This window comes from Zonotrichia albicollis, chromosome 3 (genome assembly GCF_047830755.1).
Source record: "Zonotrichia albicollis isolate bZonAlb1 chromosome 3, bZonAlb1.hap1, whole genome shotgun sequence".
Classification (NCBI taxonomy): domain Eukaryota; kingdom Metazoa; phylum Chordata; class Aves; order Passeriformes; family Passerellidae; genus Zonotrichia; species Zonotrichia albicollis.
Window position 1 is genome coordinate 38,490,059 of NC_133821.1, and position 18,720 is coordinate 38,508,778.

Below are 18,720 nucleotides of genomic sequence, written 5' to 3' on the forward strand. Positions count from 1 at the left end.
GGAGATACCCTAATTAACAGCAGCAATGAATGCTTAAGCCAAGTAATTAGATTCTCTCCTTCAAGTTTAGTCATCACTTCTCTGCAGGGACATGTTCTTCCCTTTCCTTCTGGCACACTGTTTGATGTCTGAGCTTCTTAGTGAAAAGTTTGTTTCTGGCCATCTTTGCTGCTCAAACACTGTTTTTCTCCTCCATCCTGCAATGGCTAGAAAGCTTATCAATTTAGAAACATTTCCTTTCATTCTCTTTTACTTTTCATCTCTAGATGTTATTTTAAAACCTCTTTCCTTAGTAAGTATTTTAATTGGATTAGACATCTATGAAGATTAGATGGCTGAGCCCATAGCAACCATTCTGCTGGCTGTCAAATTGATGACAGGGGTGAGCAATGCATGCCCTTCTAGCTGGCCCTCCCTGCGCTGCCTCTCTCTTGACTAAACTGCCTTTTGCACTTGCTTTCCTCTTTTATCTGAGTTTTGTGCTAATTACAGTTTTTCCCAAAACTGCAGATACACAAATCTGAATCATCTCATTTTATCTTGGAGATTGAGGAACCTTTTGGTTTTCTATTTGAACAGCATGAAATTTTTTGTGACCACCTTCCACAATCTAAGTCCAGGTCTCAGCTCTTTTATCTAAAGGTTATGGAACCAAAGAGCTGGTTGTGACACCACCTATAATGAATGTGAGAAGATTAAAATAGTAAATGTGGTTAAAATGCCACTCAGCGAAGCTTGGACTACTCTGGTGAACTGGGTAATGAAAGCAGCTACCTGGAAGTGTGGTTGCATCTTTACCAAGGAGTGTGCTGATGTGAGGGCTTCCGTGAATGGTGAGCTTTCAGCAGATCAGTGCCCTGCTCCCCTCTCTCCAAGGGATTGCAAAATACTGCACCTCATCATTTATTCAGATTCCAAGGATAGCAAGGTTGTCTACCGAGTGGAGAGTCTGTGGAAATGAATGTTGCTCCTGTAAAAATGATATTGTGACCACTTGTGTAGTGAATATGTGCTTTGACAGACACATACTTTTTATTGTCTGAAAGATTTCAAGCTTATTGAAGTTGTAGTTTGGGAGGATGTTTCTTTCTGCCAACCCAGTCTCCTTGCATGGATGAGGAAAAGACTGAAAGACTTCAGGAAAATGTCTTCACATGAAGTTTTTTTAACTGATCATAAACATGCAAAAGAAGTTTAAAACTTTGTTACAATGTTTTTATGTACAGAATGACTTTCCAAATTCTACAGCTTACTTAACTTGTGCACATGTATCCTCCTCACCCAGAACTTACTGTGCAGTTGTTGGTCAGCATAGACAGAAGGTGTGCTAGGCATGTGTGTGATGGGTTACAGAATCACAGAATAGGATTGAGTTGGAAGTCACCCATCAGGATCATTGCAATCCAGCTCCCGGTTAGCTCAACTGGTGTTGGAACCCATGTTAAAAATGACGGGGCTGGATTCCTCCTCCTGTATGAGATCCAGACCTGGATCAGCACATCACCTACGATTTTCTGTAGGTGAGCTTGTAGATCTAGAAATACAGAATTTGAAGCTGCAGGTTTTAATCATTTATGTTTTGTCTTGATTTGATTGGTTTATCCTACAGTGATTAAATGCTGTTGTGTGAGATGAGAAATTAGTATGAGTTTACAACGAGGATGCAAGGGAAAGCTGCGAGGGGCTGTTTTGATTTATTGTGAGAACTTGAGTAGGTAGACTCAGAAACAGTGGATTGGGTTAGGCAGCACTGCCTGTGTGGAGGGCTGGGAAGCATTCATGGAATACTTTGTGGCATGCAACCCCCCAGCCCTAGCTCCCCCCTCAGCCAGCCTGTCAAATTATTGCAGCTTTTGAGCTGTGCATTTGAATGTTGTTTGCATGGAAGCTGCAACATGGGGAAGGTGGCCACAGATAGTGCAGGCTCACCTCTTTCCTCAGAATGTCCCACAGCATGGCTGAGAGGCCACAGCTGCTCCACTGGACTCTCTGTATGGCCATGCTCTTCCAGGAACACAGCCGTGCTTTGTTCAGTGCTGGCATTAGGTCACTGCTCCAAATAAGAGATTTCTTGTTGTGTATTTGTGGAAACAAAGTTTGAGTCTCCTTTATTCCTCACTTACCATGTCTGGCTTAGGATCCAGTGCTGTTTGGTGGCCTGTCAGGCTGCCTGTGTGCTCATCCTCTGTCGTGTTATCCCATAGAGTGCGGGCTGAGTCAGCTCGCTCTTTGTCCTCAGCAACCAGCCTGGGAGACACTGCCGGTGCTCCCTGTTGCTCCCAGAGCTTCCCTGTGTATTTACAGTCAAACTGTTGTTTTAGGATGAGCCCTGTGGTCATCCTGGAGCAGGTTTGCCAAAAGCAGTCCTACATGGTGTGGCAAAGGCCTCACACACAGCTCGTGCTATGGCAATATTGAGATGGCCAAAGGTTCAGCCTGACAAATTCCAGCAAGGGAAACCAGCTACAGGGACGTCACAGCTAACTGTCCACTGTACAAACATCCCAATATTTGGTGTTTCAGGACATGCCCCAAAGAGTTTTGATCATGATCCCAGCAGTTGCTTGTGCAACAGAAAGGCAGTTCAGCTCCTCAGAGATGATTAGGATGGGCTGTGTGAACACGGGGCGTGGTAATTCACTTACACACGTTGTCACTTGAACGAGGTCCTGTGTGTCTCTGTGCCTCGTGTATATAATTGTGACTAAAAAGGTAGACATATTTAAAAACTAACTTGGATTTATTTTTTGTTTGTTTGAAGCTGGCATGGAGACAAACTGTAAGTAATTCACTGTCTTTTCTTTCCTATTGCAATTGTTGAAATTTAAATAGACCAGACCTGCTGTTCTGATGATGATGCCTGGTCATTGGGATTTTTGGGTGGTTTTGGGTTTATTTTGGTTTTTGTCTTTTTTTTTTTTTAGATTTGTTTTTAAATCTATTTAATTAAGATTTATGTACCATTTACTTTGCCTGAAACTGTTAAATGGATACATAGGAGAAAATCTGTGAAAATGGTTCTTTTAGTATTACAAATTAATATACATTATGACATTAGCATTTTACACTGCAAACTGGGACATACCCACATTCCCATTCCTAATAGGACTACACATTTTGGGATGGAATCTCCTATTTATATCAAGTTATTATGTGAAACAGTAATGTCCCTTAATGGCAACGCCTGAAAGGTCTATCATGTGTGAAGAGACACATTAAAACTAGTGAGAATACTGTAGTGTTCTGAGCTATAGAACATAAAGAAAAGTCTATTAACCAAAGAATTTTTCTGTTATGAGAGCTAGAGATAATAGTCAGAATACATATCATATTTACATTAAATTTTGTTTGTGATGATGAAGGAAGTCAGACTGATCTAACGTTTGTTACTTCTGACAACAAAAATCCTCAATAGTGTGTTTTTCAAATTTGATTTTTTTTAGAAAATAAAAATTTAAAGCAATCTGAATTATTTGCCGACTTTTGAAGTCTCTCATGAAGCCAGAGAGGCCTGAAAATACTGAATTCATTACATTACAACTATATTCGTCTTCAGGCTTAATACCTTAAAGAGCAGAATCTGCCGGATGAAATGAAAAGATACTCTTAGAGATTGGCTGAATGCTTTGAAGTAGAGGAGAAAATATTCTGCTAAGTGTGGAGATAAGCAGAGATGTAGTGCTGGTGTAGAATTGCCATTGGCCCTCCTATGGTGGCTATGTGAGCTAAATGCTGTCAACAGCTTTCTTCTGTTTTTCTGAATTCAGAGATAACTCAAATCCACAAACACCCAAGCTTCTCTGAGAAACTTTAACAGGCACTGGGGACTGCTGAATGGGCGCAGATTTTATTGCTCCAGCAAAGTCAGTCTGCTACCACCAGGCTCTAGGGAACTTGCCTCCACTTGGTGCCTTGGAATAAAAAGCTCCAAGTTTTTTTTGCTTGTTGGCTATGTGATTCTAGCAGGGTAAAATCTGAACAAATTTGCTAGGAGAAAAAGGCCCAGCTTGTACCTAATAGATTTTTGGGCTGTTAGAAGAAGTAGTAAGCCCTCCAAAGAGATCATTTCGCTATCTCAGGATACTGGCAAGCATCATATACACACAACTATTATTTCAGGCTATTCCTCCTTGCCACACTCAGTTTAACTGATTATTTAAAGCTGCTAAACTCCAAAATGTTGGGGCAGTTGCCCACTAGACAAGGAGCACTGCAGCTTAGCTGGCTCAAGGACATCAGATGCAATTGTTCCTTGCTCTTAATCCTCTCCCTTGATACCTCCTCTGAAATGTTAGTTCCATCTGATCCACAGAGTTGGTGTGGGACATTTTTCTTCTCTGTGGTGTGTCTGCTGTAAGCCTCTGAGCGATCATCCTGCCATGAAGGTTTCATGCCAGTCCCATCCAAGGAGCTCCCAGATGCATGTCGGGAAACAAGCCAAGCACAAGACTTGGCTTCCCTGCTCTCATTGTCATGGCAGCCTTGAGCCACAGTTGCTGTTCAAGGTTCTCTTCACTTGCTTCAGGAATTTACCTCAATGGTGGTTTTTTGCTGCTTCCCAACTTCTGTGCATTAATTTTCCTCTTTAGAAAATTGTAATTCTATCAGTAAGTTTTGTTCCCCCTCATTAAATTAGAAGGGAGGAGATAGATGACATCAGGGCTTGCTTAATGGACATTTAGCTTGGGTATGACCATATCACAGGTCCAAAGCCTGCCCTGACAGTGAAGGTCTTAAAGTCACATCTGTAACATAAATGATTCATGGCTGATGAATTTCATAGTACAGACCTTTAATATTGGAACCTAAATTTGTCAAAACCCATCATTTCCCTTTCGGTTGAACGTGTACAGCTGTTGCAAACTCTGCTGCTTGCTGGTACCAAAAAATACCACATTTTTCTTCTACAGTTTGAACGGGAAATAATTGTGGTTTCTCAGATGCCACTTGGAAGCAGTGAGTTTTTATAGCTGGCTGACTTTAATAACTGTAATTGCACATGCAGTCCTGCTCCAGCTGTGCACCGGGCACTGTGAGTCACTGTTCAAACCCATCCCTTGGGTTCAAACCACTCTTACAGGGATGATTCTAAAATACTCCTGAGGATCTTCTGATCCGTTATCCCTCTGGTCAGGGAGCTGTGTTGTGGCCGTTCTGGATGGTTTTCCTGGAGTTTGCAGAGGCATATCCTACACTGCAGGCTCCCAAGTCAGAGCTGGGAGCAGGGGAGCAGCAGCCAGGCCAGGGATGGGCATATATGGGGATCTCGTCGCAGAGAATAGCAGACAAAAGTGTGTAGGCCTCTGTGTTTGTCACCAGTGTCATCCTGGACCTTCTCCTGAGGGAACATGCTAGCCTGGGGACTTCCCTCCTCTGCTGTTCACCACCTTGTGCCTCTTTGCTCTGCTTCTTGTTGCTGTCACTTCAGCATTTTTCCTAGTAGGTTAATTTGCTATGAACATCAACCAAGAAATCCAGGAATTTGTCCACTTTGTTAGAAGAACCCACAGTTTAAATAGTCTTGTTTACATTTTTATAAATTCCTTTCCATCTGCAAAACTCAGATCAGTTCATTGAACAGCTCAGTTTTGCCTGGTGTGGCTGTAAAAAATAAAGAAACTGAAGCAGAAAAGTTACATTCATTTCCTCTTGTTGAGTGGCCTGTAAGAGAGCTGTGGGTAAGGAGTTTATTCACTTCCAGCTTTCTTTGCAGCAGCTTTTGCCATGCTGTAAATAAAGTTCAAATACTTAAATATTTTTAAAATTCTTTAAAAATAATTATAATAAATGCCTTCCTATTTCATACATTTCCTGCCCACATAGCATATTTACATATTACATGTAGCTGGAAGGTATAATTAGAGATCCCTGTTCAGCCACCTGACTCATAGCACCTTTAGCTTTCCACCATAAATAGGCATGTTCAGCTGAGACTGCTCGTGACGTGATGCCTCAGCCTGTGCACAGAAAGCGCCCTCTGCTATGGATCTTTAGGGTAAATTTCAAAATCAGACTTCTTTTCCACAGCAGAAGGCCATTTGAGTGATTCCCAGGAGATGTTTGCACAGGCTTGGGCCCAGAGGCTGGCCCTCAGCCCACTGCTGGTTTCATCAGGTGGGGTGAAGGTTGCCTCCGAGTCAGAGCAGCCGTGAGACATCCTCTGAGTGAAGCACGGTGAGGCTCAGGGGATCTGTCTGTGGCAGCTTTGCTGGAGGCCAGCTGCTCCTGCTCTGCTCTGCTCTGCTCTGAGAGGTGCTTGGTGGCAAAGCACTGGGTCTGTGCAGATCAGCTGGCCATACTGAGAAATCAGGCACTTGGGTCTCATTTCCTGATGTGCTGAGGCATGCAGGAGGTGGGGAGAGAGCTGCTTGAAGGTATCTCAAGGAGCTGGGTCTGCAAATGCACTCAGTAGTGCTACTACTGCCTGTAGCATGTATTTGAACTTGGAAATACAGGACTTTGTCCTAGAAATGCCAAATCTCCCTTGCCTAAGATAGGAACATTGCTGAGGTCCTGTTATGGACCTGTTATGGGTTATCTGATGCTTTGGGAGGTCCTTCACTGTATGTGTGTGAATTGTACCAACTGAGTAGGATGGTTTTCCAGCAGGATCAGACTTGGGCAAATCCACTGTGCAGCCATGAGCAATATCTGGAGTAAGACTTTCAAAATTTTTGTAATACCTTTAGCAGTAGCAGGTTACATGGACTGTAGCACATATGTACCCTGGGTTTCCAGTTTCCTGGTAAGCCTGAGTGGATTTACTGCATAGGGGTTCCAGTCACTGCTGGACACATTCTGAAGTGCTGGGAAAACTTGGAACAATAGCTCTAACTGGGAAAAAGATATACTCAGCATTCTCTAGGAAAAATTATAGTTGGCCTATAAGTCCACCCTTGCGTCTGCACTGGTTAAAAAGCCAGTCCCATACACTTTCCTGAGTGCTGGGAAATTGTACAATTCATCAGATCTGATCCAGTTTGTAAACAAATGTTTACTGTAGACTCTCAAGAGATTACCAGCAGTCCTAGAAGGTTGCTGAGCTTGATGTGTCTCAATTTACAGAACAAATCCACATAGGATGCAGAACAGGATGTGGTTTCTCAAGCAGAATAGCAACATTCTTGAAGTTGGCTACAGGCAGAGAGAATCTTAATTTCAGTTATTGAACACAGAAGCATTTATCTGTTTATGCAACTCTTAGAAGGGAAGAAGAACATGGTTATTCTGTGTAGTCCTCTGTTGAAACATTGTAATAACTCAAGTTGTCCTTCAAACAGCAAAGTGGCAGCAAGTGTCACCTGGAAAAATTAACTACTGGGGAGGCTTTACACTCAGAAATGGCTTGACCTTGTATCACAGTCTCCTAAGCTGCACATAGAAGTCAAGGGATTTCTCTAACATCAGAATGGTATTTGTTGGGTCTCAAATGATGGGTTTTTGCAAATTAGCAATCTATCCAATGAATGCTATAATAAGATTTTTTTTCTAGCAAAACCTGCTGCCAACATTTAAAAATATCTACTAAATTATTTTTCCATTAAAACAGTCTTGTTAAAATTGTCTGTTCCAAACAGAACAATATTTTGCTGTTCTTGGTTATGTGGCTTTCCTCCTCAGATTTCTGTGAAAGCACATGTTTCACAAAGCATATCAAAGTTGTCTCATGGGCAAAAACACGTAAACATCAAAGGTGTAATTTTCTTGAAAGGCCCTGCACAATGGCTGGCCATGCTGCTTAACCACTCAGAGGCATAAAAGGAAAAGGATTTTGCAGGCACTCTAAGCTTGAGTGTGTGGAAGAGCTGAGATGAGCCTGTGGCTCTGCAGTCACCAATCAGGAAGTCACCCAAGTGCTTTTTATGTTGCAGTTTCCTCATTTGGGAGGCAGTTACTGTGTAAAGGTTCTGCTAATGAAAAATATGACACAAGGTCTACATGTGGCTGGGTTGGCCCATACCTGTTTCAGCCATATCTGCTATTATGATGCATAATCCTGGTTCATGTTCCTGGAAAAGTGCATCCTGCAGCACTGTGGGTGGGAAGTTTCTCTCTTGCACTGGCTCCACATTGAGCTCTTTCTTCTTAATGCAGCCAGTGGACTTAAGGAGGAAAAGCTCACTTCTTCCTTGCCTGGCTGTTCAGGGTGAATCATTAACCAAGCATTAGAGTGACAAACCCAAATTGTTTGTTGAGTGCCTTCTGCAGTCTGCAGGGACACTTTGCCTTCTGCAGGAGGTATGGTTTGCTTCTCCCACGGAACAAAAGCCCCACAGACTCCCTCTGCTCTGCACCGTGCTTTAACCAGACCTGCAAGTATGTATATAATAATACACAGATCTATATCTAGCTACATATATATATGTACTGAAGTATATAATCTATATTATAGCTATAGAACTTCTATATACGTATATAAGTTCTGTGTTGCTCCTGCTTTATGGGTGAGGAAAAGGGATGGTGTACATATCCTGAACAAAGAAATTAACTTTTCCTTGTACTCTTCCTTTGTAGCCTGTCGAGTCTTTTGGTGAGAGGAATGATAATCCTTCTAGCAGCACTTCATGAACGGAAATCATTCTCTAGGATGATGATGACATGCCAGTTCTTGGTATATGGACATGAGTCCTGAGATCCCACACATGGATACATGAAAGGACTGCACACTGTGCTGAAGATTGGGGAGAAGATACCCTTGAGTGAAAGGTGGAACCTTTTTTTCCTAATGGCTGCCTTGAGTGTTTCCTCCATAGATCTTTTTCCCTGTCTTGAAAACATATCCTTGGCGTGCTGGGCTGTAAATCCTTGAAGGAATAGCATGGTCTAGGTGGAAGTTGGTTGGCTTTGTCCTTTTTCCATGAGCCAAGACTGAAGAATTACTGAAATGTTGTAACTATCAATCGGGTGAGTGCTTTCATTGTAAATCTGTAAATCCTCTTAACCCCTATTTGTGAGAGATGAATGGGAGCCTGCAGCCCACCTACTCATGCCACTCCCATTCGTGTCAGAGATACAACAGCAAATACTGATTCCTTCCTATTTAATGCAAGAGCATTTATCTGCCAGTGTTCAAAGTGCATTTCCATGACATAAGAAAAACTGTCTGGATAATTAACTAATACTTTTAAAACACACCAGTTTGAGCAGATGTTCTTGTCTGTGCTTTTAACATGAATGGCCTTGATTTTGCAGCCAAGTCAGTGAGATGGCACCTGAATGCAAGGGCTTGGGTTTGTGAAGTTTTGCAGAATGGTGGCCTGTATTTATATTTCTCTCAGAAACTCTCCTTATACTGCACACAAACTTCATTCTGAGAGTTTTACTGAGACAGCACATTCAAGCCTTCATTATTAGGGGATGTCTGCAATGCCATTGTCTGTTTGACATTAATTCTTCTATCTGTGCATTTATGTATTGTAATTGCCCTGATTTGTTTGGTCACACTTTGTCTTCTGCAGTGTCCTCGTGCTGTTCAGCACTTGTAATGCTGGCACTGAACCTGGGCTGTGTGGCAGATAAGGCTGTCCTCTATCAGAAAAATATGGGAATATATGGAGATGTCAGAAGGAATGCTGGTCTCTCCACTCACCCTTGGCTCTGTAATTTCATCATCCAGCCATGGAGGATCTGTGCAGGCACACCTGGCCAAGGTAATGGGTGCAAGCTGCAGCTCTGCAGGAGACAGGGACTTCTTGCCCACAGCAGGAACAGCAAGTAACTGCAATTCTCAAAAGTCTTTACTGAGTCCTTAACTGCAGTATTTCCTTGCCCTGTAATCTGGCCCAATTTAGGTAGGTTTTAATAGGGATAGACATGTTTGTACCACAAAGGTCACCTCTCTGCCAAATTTGAAAATTTCTCTTCTGAAGCTAGAGATCTTCATATAAAATGTTGCCTGGATTTATTTAACATGTGCCAAGCAGTATATTTTTCCTTTAATAATATTCCTGGAAATGGCTGAACTGTTTTGGCTAAAGCAGATGCCGGACTGTTTGAAATTAAATTCTCAGTGCTAAAGTTTGGCAAAGTAGAGTAACATGCCATTTTGTTGACACTGAGGAAGGCTGAGCACCATGGCAGGGAGGGGAGGTGGCACTGCTGGTCAGCAAACCAAGGAAACCAACAAGTGCTGCTTTTAGGAAACTGCCAGCTTGATGCCAGTGAGGAACATCCCTGGGCTGCTGCACTCTGAGTTTTGTATGTTCACCTTAAATGATGAATACAGAAACCCAGAGGCATCAGTGCTACTTTCAGCTACCTTGAACTGCTTATATATGTAGTTTAAATCACCCAGGCTCCTTTCTCCCCACCTGGGCTTGTATTGCAGTATTGCTCCTGGGCTTAAGGCTGGATCTATACATGGAATCTATAGTTATGTATTGCAGTTTGGCCTGAAGTAATTTGTATTGCCAACTAGGTACTCTTTTTTCCACCCTGGAAGTCCATCTGCAGAACCCCTCTGTGCCAGACAAGAGTGTCCCCCACAGATGTTTCACCATATAGTTACACCTTTTGTGTTATAGCCTTACAGGGCTGTGATGTGAACCAGGACAAGGTTTGGTTCTTATGTGCTCTGTGCCCTGTCTCCTTTCTCTGTATTTTAGGACTCAAGCAATAGGGACATAAAGCTCCTGTTCTGCTTCCTGGTTGTATATGATGCTTTATGACATGAATGGGCTGGGAAAAGCTCTGGCACACCATACCAAGTTGGCTTTGTCTCAGACAATACTATTATTTTGGGGGTAGACACAAAGTTCCTATCTCTAGAATTTAATATAGGAATGACTGAACAAACCTGTTACACTCTAAAAAAATGTGTGTCCATTTACCTCAGCATCTCAAGTTGGATTTTCATGCCCTTTCCAAGTTCTTGCTCTGCATGTCCTTTCCATGCCCTCACTTACTACTCAGACTTCTTTTTTTTTAAATTATACTGGTACCAAAGCATGGGCCCAGCACTTCTATGAACTGCAGAGCTGTGAATATCTGTTTTTATGGATCCAATGTGTGCATGCTGAGGTTTTGGGCACAGGGTACATCAGTGTTGGAGTGAGGCTAATAATAGCCTCTAAAGATAATTTGAGAATTTGCTTACCTTTCCAGGGAACAGGACATGTCTTTGTATTTCCACCTTCAGACATACAACCCACTTGTGGGCTTGACTGCATAGCAAATACAGTATGAGAGTCATCCTTGCTTATGTAGATTTTTATTTTCTTCCTCTCCTTCATGTTTTGCTTTGCCCTCTCAGTAGCTTTCTGCCTGTTTTCTCTGAGGCTAGTGATTTCTTGGCAAGTTATTGTTCATAACCAAGGAAAGGTGGTGGGTAAGCAGCAACTGCTGCCTACGATAGCCCAAGCTGACCCTGCCACTGCTTTGGTAGGAGAAAGAAGCTGTTTCAGAAGAGCGCAGCTGTCCTGGGCTTTGTGCACACAAGGACTGCTCAGAGCAGCCCCTTGACCCCATGCTGGCTGGGTGACCTCTGCCACTCTGACTGATAACAGTGATGGCAGTTTGTGTTGAGGCTTTGTTCTCTGCTTCTCAGAGAGAAACATTAAACTGCAGAGTGACTAAGTGCCTTCTCAAAGGCTACGTAATGAATCAGTGAATGAACAACTCCCAGCAGCTCCAGGCCCCCTTCTCTCTGCAGAACAATGCCTTTCTCCCTGTTTGAAGATGCACATGCAGTATAGGTTGCATACAGAATAATGTATTTCAAAAGAAAGTTGAATATTAATATTTATTCCGAACTGATGCCACTGTCCTCTAGGCTCTGTAAATAGCAGCATCACAACAATGTGGATTATTCCTTTTATGCAAACCCTGGCCAGTGAAATAGCTTGCCAAAATAAAATTGCTGCACAAAAGTTTGACAGCTACATTCATTATATATGTCAATCAAAGGCTCCTAAAGGCTTTATTGTCCCTGTACAGAGTCTGAACAATCTGCTAGCCCAATATGCTGCAAAGCTATTTTCTCACTACTCCTTCCATTTAAAAAATAGCCACCAATAACTTTTGACAAACCATCTAACAAAACTGCATGAGCAGCAAGGGAATCTTAGATTTTCTTGGGTATCTGTGGGCTGGAGCCTTCCACTCACTGGGCTCTGTCACATGTCACAGTAGATGAGATCTGGTCAGAAACACGGAGTCCTAAAATTACTCCCCAAAACCCAGGCAGGCTGGGGTCGTGGGGAGGGCATGGGGAATAAGGGAGGGAAACTTAGGCAAAACAAAAACTAATTAAATCATTTTTGGTGAAGGCTTTTGGTTGCTTTGCCAGGTATCAGCCATGCAAGCTCCTCTGTCCCGGGTCTCCTCCAGGTTAGGCTGGGCCCGTTTTGATGAGCTCTCGCCCTCAATTACAGCTTGGGAGAGTGGGGTATGTGTATTTCGGTTCGATTCCCTTTTTCTATGGCGCTCGCTCCTGCCGGATCGCAGCTGGGGCCGTGTCCCGGGGTGGCAGCGGGCCCTGTCCCGGGGTGGGAGCGGGGCCGTGTCCCCGGCCGGGAGCGGGGCCGTGTCCCCCGGGAGAGCGGGGCCGTGTCCCCGGCGGGGAGCGGGCCGTGTCCCGGCAGGCGGGTCCGGCCCTCCCCTCAGGCCGGGCTGTGCTGCAGTCAGGCCCCGGCGGCCGCGGCCCCTGAGGCCGGCGCGGCCCGGCAGCCGCGAGAGGGAGCAGCCGGCGCCGCCCGGCTCCCACACAGCCCTCATCCTCCTCATCCTCCCCTGGTGAGGCCCCGTCTGAAGTGCTGTGTCTGGGCTGCTCAGGACTAGAGGCACATGGAGCCCCTGGAGCGGGTCCAGCCGAGGGCAACAAAGGTGATTAAGGGACTGGAGCATCTCCCATATGAGGAAAGGCTGAGGGAGCTGGGCCTGGTCAGCTGTGAGAAGAGATGCCAGAGAGGGAACCTCATCAAAGTCTGTCAGTATCTGAAGAGAGAGTGCCAGGAGGATGGATCCAGGCTCTGCTTGGTGTCACCCAAGAATAGGACAAAAGGCAATGGGCAGAAACTGATGTACGAGAAGTTCCACCTGAACATGAGGAAGGATTTCTTTACTGTGTGGGTGATCAAGCACTGGAACAGATTGTGTGGAGAGGTTGTGGAGTCTCTCTCTTTGGAGGTATTGAAAAGCTATCTGCACACATTCTTCAATAACCTTCTTTGGGGAACCCTTGCTTGACTGGGACTTAGATGACCCCAGTGGTCCCTTTCCAATCTTAACCAGTCTGTGAAAGCGTAACATTGTAATCTTGTGCCATGGCAGACCATACTAAATCTGATTTATGAGGGTGTCATAATTTACCGTCTTTGTTCTTGGCTGGAATTTAGATTATGTTTCACAATTCAAAATATTTTGGAAGTTGATTGTTTGCTCTAAGTGCTCAGCTTGGTTCTTGGTGTGTGCTGGTGTGTGCCTTTGCTCTCAGCCCCTGGTCATGCAGCAGCAGCAATAACTCAGGATGTTACTTCCTGCACACACATCTGCCTGTGCCCTTCTGACAGCTGTTTTTGGGATGACATGCTGCTCTTGGCCTGTGCTAAAGGGCTGACCTGAAAGTGTGAAGAATAGCCTTGCTCTTGTGTTTGGGAGTGAGCCATGGGGATGCTCTGTGAGGAAATATTGCAACAGGATTGCTGATCGTGACAACTAGTGTTTCTACTGAAAAAGCCTGGTGAAGAAATTGGAAAAATGGAAACTTTCAAAGAATTGAGGTGTTAATTCATGTGCTGAGAAAGCTGTGCTGCCCACTCACCATCCCAAAAACTGTGTGACATTTCCCTGAGGTGCACTGCTTGCTGCTGCATCATGGGTATGTGTTTGATCACAGGCAAAATTAAACGTGCTTTTGTAATCAGTGGACTCCACAAGTAACTTCAAGATACATGGGAGTAAAAAGATATAAACTGACACTTCTCACAGGGTTGAAGTTTACATGTTATGGTCTGTTCTCTCCCCATGCAGCATTGCCCTCTTTTTGAGGTCTTGTACAGAGCCCTTTTATTAATGTTTTAAATAATCATCACTGTTGTGGAAAGGGCATAGACATCTTTTTCAGTGCAATTTTATGGCAAGCACCAAATGTTGTGCAACAGAGTGTCTGTTGTCTGTGATAACAGCTACCTTGCAACTGACAACTACCTTTGATTTCAGGTTTGCAAGACTGGACTCGGCTGAAGAGTTTGGTGATGCTGACAGGATGCAAAAGGCTTTCTGTAGGCAGAGTGGGCTCTGTGGACTGTGCATTTCTCACCAGTCCACCTCTGGCCAGGAATGTACTTTGTAATGTGTGTGCAATGGTAAGGACACTGCAAACGCTTTTCCTCCTGTGGTAGGGCTAGGAGGGCCCGTTGCTATGCTTAATGCTGAACATGGAAAAAAAGCCCTACACAAGTCTGAGGCCTCTGCCATGAGCATCACTGCTTCATCTTGTTCTTCTGGCCCTAAAGGAAACCCTCCTGAAGGAATGTAGTCCCCAGCCACTTCCTTTCTGTGAACAGGAGGTAGTGGTGGCTTCCCAGGAGGAATAAACCTGTCTTTGGTTCTTGCCTGTCTCACTTCTCTGCCTTGTGGGGAAATGTTATTACTGCCTCTGTTTGGGTGATTGCTCACACTTCTGCACCCGCAGACTTCATCTGGGAACTTTTAGCAGAAATTGTGCACTGATGCTGGGATGGCATTTGCCAGCTACGAGCTGTTTCCCAGTGTCACTCACTTGTAGCTGGCATGTGGAACCCCTGTGGTATTTCCTCAATGTTTAATGTGACCTAATTGTGTACTTCCACTGTCTGGGAGCATCAGCTCTTCGAGTGTGACAGTTGCTGTAAATTCAGTGGCATTCAGGAGTCTCTCTGGCATTTGCAGCTGGGTACACAGCACAAGTTCCTTGATTTTGCTGCATCAGGCCCAGTGAAACATTGTGGGGCTGTGTGTGCAGCCAACTGCTTTGTGTTACGCCTGGTAATGGTTGTCAATATTAAAAAAATGTAACCTCCAGCTGTTTAATTTACTCTAGGGGGAAAAAAAGGCTTCCTAATAATCTTCATATTTACATGGCATGTTTGGTTTGAAGGCAGATGGATTGGTTTACAAGATAAATGACAAAGCAAGAAGAAGTGTGTCAGTGGCTTTAGAGGAGAAGGCATTTCTGATGTGGGGGTCTCAGTAGTGATCTTCCTAGGTTTTGTTTTTTACAAGTTAGCTTTTTGGACCTGCTGTCCCCCTGTTTGTTTGTTGGTTTTTTGAGCTCAGCCAACTAATTCTCTTAGTGCCCATTGTCACCTCTCTGTGACCAACAAGGAGGGGAAGGTGCAGAGCTGTAAGGAGGGAGAGGGGCTGAGGTGGCCCCCTTGGCCTTGGCAGTCAGCACTTCCCTCTCAACTGTGCCTTCCTTGCCCTCTCCAAACTTGTGTAGGAGCCCCCCATTGCAGCACTCATCCTCTCCCCATGGCCAGGGCAGTAAATCCCTGTGTCCTTTGGATGGGCTGAGAATTGGTCCTTCCTGAGCCTCTGCTGCTTGGGGCAGTGGCACTGAGCAGAGCTGGGCTCTCCAGGCAGGCTGGAGCTGAGGCTGTGCCCTCCCTGCCAGGACCATGCACCCCTCTGCCCTGGCAGGCAGCTGCCAAGTTGTGAAATATGCTTCAGCACTTTCTAAAAAATATTAAATTGTGCAGCTGTCCTGGAAAGGATTAGAAATCAGTTCTGGAAAAAACTACAGTAGTTTTTAGTGAAGAGTTCTGCCGTGCCCTTAATTATTTATAATTAAGGATCATCAGGAGGTAAGGACACTGTGTTAACCCTTCAGCAGCAAGAAAGACTGCAAATAATCTAATAAACAACATATGCACATTTACAGATTGAGTAGGTTTAGTTGCAAGTTCTGAGATGTAGAAGTGAAGAAATGCCAGAAATAAGGTTTCTGCTCAATATTTTGTATGTCAGACATCTTGTTTGGTCAGGCAACTGGATTAGATGAACATTGTAAGTCCCTTTCAACTGAAATAGAATATTCCACATTTCTAATGGCACAGTCCTCTCCTAAGGGGTCACAGATTTGCTTACCACCCCTGTCCTGGTTGCTGTCATCATTCACTGTGGTGGGTTTGGCTCAGGGAGTGAATTAGGGGCAGGTTGATGCCTGTGGGGCTCCTGCTCTGTGGCCTCAGGACCAGGCAGGGATGCAGGAATACCATGGAGGGATTACTGGTTTTGGCAGCTGAATGGTGTCAGGAAAAGTAGCTTCCCTTCCTGCCACATGTTTCCAAGGGGCTGCTGAAAAGGTCAGGGAAGCCAAAGCAAGGCTCCTTTTTCGGCTTAGAAACCTCCATGCTGGAAAAACCTGTCCCTGTCCAGAGGGGAATCCAAAGAGCCTTGCAGGAAATGTCATTTTCAGGTCCTCAGGGAAATGAACATTGTGCTACTACTTCATGGCTGGAGATGTTGTCAGACCACTGGCATGCACCATCCCCAGGGGCCTGTTTGCTCAGAGCATGGCACACTGAATCACTGATGAGTTCTTGGAAATATTCAGGTCCTCCACAACTTCATCTACTCTGTTGCAGAAAAATTTAGAAGCTACAAAAGATTTTTAAAGTCCCATTGTGCCCTGCATCTTATTAAAAAAGGTGTAATCTCCATTGCAAACTAACTCAATCCAAACAAGCTGCTATTATACTGTATCAAAGGATATTTAGAGATGTTCCATCAGTCTCAAACTGGACTATGGAGCTGCCAGCATACAGAACTCATCACTGTTCATTTTAGCAAGTGTCTGAATATTGATGATATCAGGAGTTTGACCTGGCAGTCTTTCAGTGCTCAAATCACTGCTTCCACCTTGGCAAATGCAAGTTTAGAGGATTTCTGAGTTGTTCTAGTGCAGGGAGAAGAGGACCCTGAAAGCCACAGCTGGAGAGAGGAAGATCCCAGAGGGACATCACCCCTGAGGAGCAGTGACCTCTGCTTTCCAGCAGCTGCCAGCGCTGCTGATCCGTGTGGGCTGGGCAGGGCAATGCTGCCTTCTTCATGGAAATCAGAGGGCAAGGAAAGCTAATTACCAGGTAAGGTCATTAAGTGTTTCATTCTCAACTGAACCAAGAGGTATCAGCTCCAAAGTTAGAGAGATAAAGTCAGAAGCTCCAAACCCTGAAACATGTGTTTTGTAATACCCAGGAGAAGTGGGGATTAAAATAGAGATTAGTCCACGTTGTGTCTTTGAAGCTTGGATTCATGCCCATAGCTGTGGTTTTGAATTGCTTCTCAAGCTGGAAGGCATGTGGATAGGAAATCTTGCAAAATATCAGATCTCATAGGATTTCTGCCTCTTAAAATTAGCCATCTTGCAGGATTGGGCACTGTCAAGGCTTAGTTCTGCTTTAAAGTGGAGACTTACTTTTAAAATTAGCCTAACCATGAATTTGAATTGGATTTTTACATAGAACATTTCCCAGATGCTGCAATAACACCTGTTAGTGCAGCTACAAATAAAAAAAGTACTTAGTATTATTTAAAATGTGTAAAAGTAATGTATATTCCTGGCACTGAGCCACAGCATAGTTTCTCCTGGCACTGCTTGTGCTTATGGGACCTGTGAAAGCAAATCTAATGCAGAGCAAGTGACTGTTATGCAAGTGTGAGCTGTGGTCACCATGGTCTGTTTTGATGTAGGGTCCTTTGGCTGTTAAGGAAAAGAAAACTCCTTTTTTTCCTTTTAGCTGACTATTTCTTACACTTATTTTATATTGTTTTTAGGTAAAATGCAAGTATTTAGAGGAACACTTAGGTGGCATAGTGATTTTTAAGATATTTATTATTATATAATTGTGTGTGAAGGCTTTGTGAGTCGTTTGATGACATAAGATGTTATAGAATAATTTAAAGAACTTAAAGCACACAAGCACTCAGGAATATCAGAATGAAAATAATCAGATTAAATTAAATAATCAAATTAAATTAATAAATGTAAACTTTACACAGAAAAGAGCGGTGCATTGTGCTGTTGCAGCTGGATGTCAGAAGATTTAGTCACCTTGTGGCCAGGGTCTCTTGGCCCTGCATGAACTGTGATCACTTTTCACCATGGCCTGGTCAGGTTTGGAGCAGTTTGTGGGGATGCCAGAAAGGACATTCTTCACTGTGATAGTCTGTGCAAATCCCACTCCCAGGATTTAGTAGTTTGGAAGAAATAGGACTTGTCAACAAAATGGGTAGAATTGTGGACAACTTCAATGTGGGCAAAACAGTACATTTCAGAAGCTTGTCTTGAAAAATGGTGAGGTCTTCTTTGATTGCAAAGAGATCCCTAATTGCATCAGATATTTAGCAAAATAAGTCTATTTTGTGACAAAGTTATAAACAGCTGAAAATAGGAGAATGTGAAGGGACAGCTTGTGCTGACAGGTGGCCCTACTACCATCTGCAGTAATTCTTTGATACAATCAATTGCTTAGCATATCATCTCTCAAACTCCATTAATATTTTAGTTATTTACTGCTTAGAGTGCATTTAGGGGTGCAGATTTGGAGGCTACAGCCTGTTCCCAGCAGTATCACAAGTTTTGTGGTGCTTTGCATGCCCTCAACTAAAATTAATTGTCCCCATTCAAGGAATCTCTTAAACACAGACTTAAACTGCCCTGGATGTCCTTCTGACCTACCCAGGCAAGCCTTTAGGTTTGTCCCATGTTTCTTTGCCTTCAGCAGTATAATTTAGCATGTA

The 18,720-nt window shown here is 43.9% G+C and overlaps 1 long non-coding RNA gene across 1 annotated transcript in view; it reads left to right on the forward strand.

The window, feature by feature from the left end:
• The first annotated feature begins 3,015 nt into the window (after positions 1-3,015).
• The window catches only part of LOC113458751 (uncharacterized), a 96,555-nt gene continuing 80,850 nt past the window's right edge, over positions 3,016-18,720 (forward strand). Inside the window, exons 1-2 of the long non-coding RNA XR_012579476.1 lie at positions 3,016-8,904; positions 9,459-9,650. This is a non-coding gene — a long non-coding RNA (uncharacterized LOC113458751). The remainder of the gene's footprint in view (positions 8,905-9,458; positions 9,651-18,720) is intronic.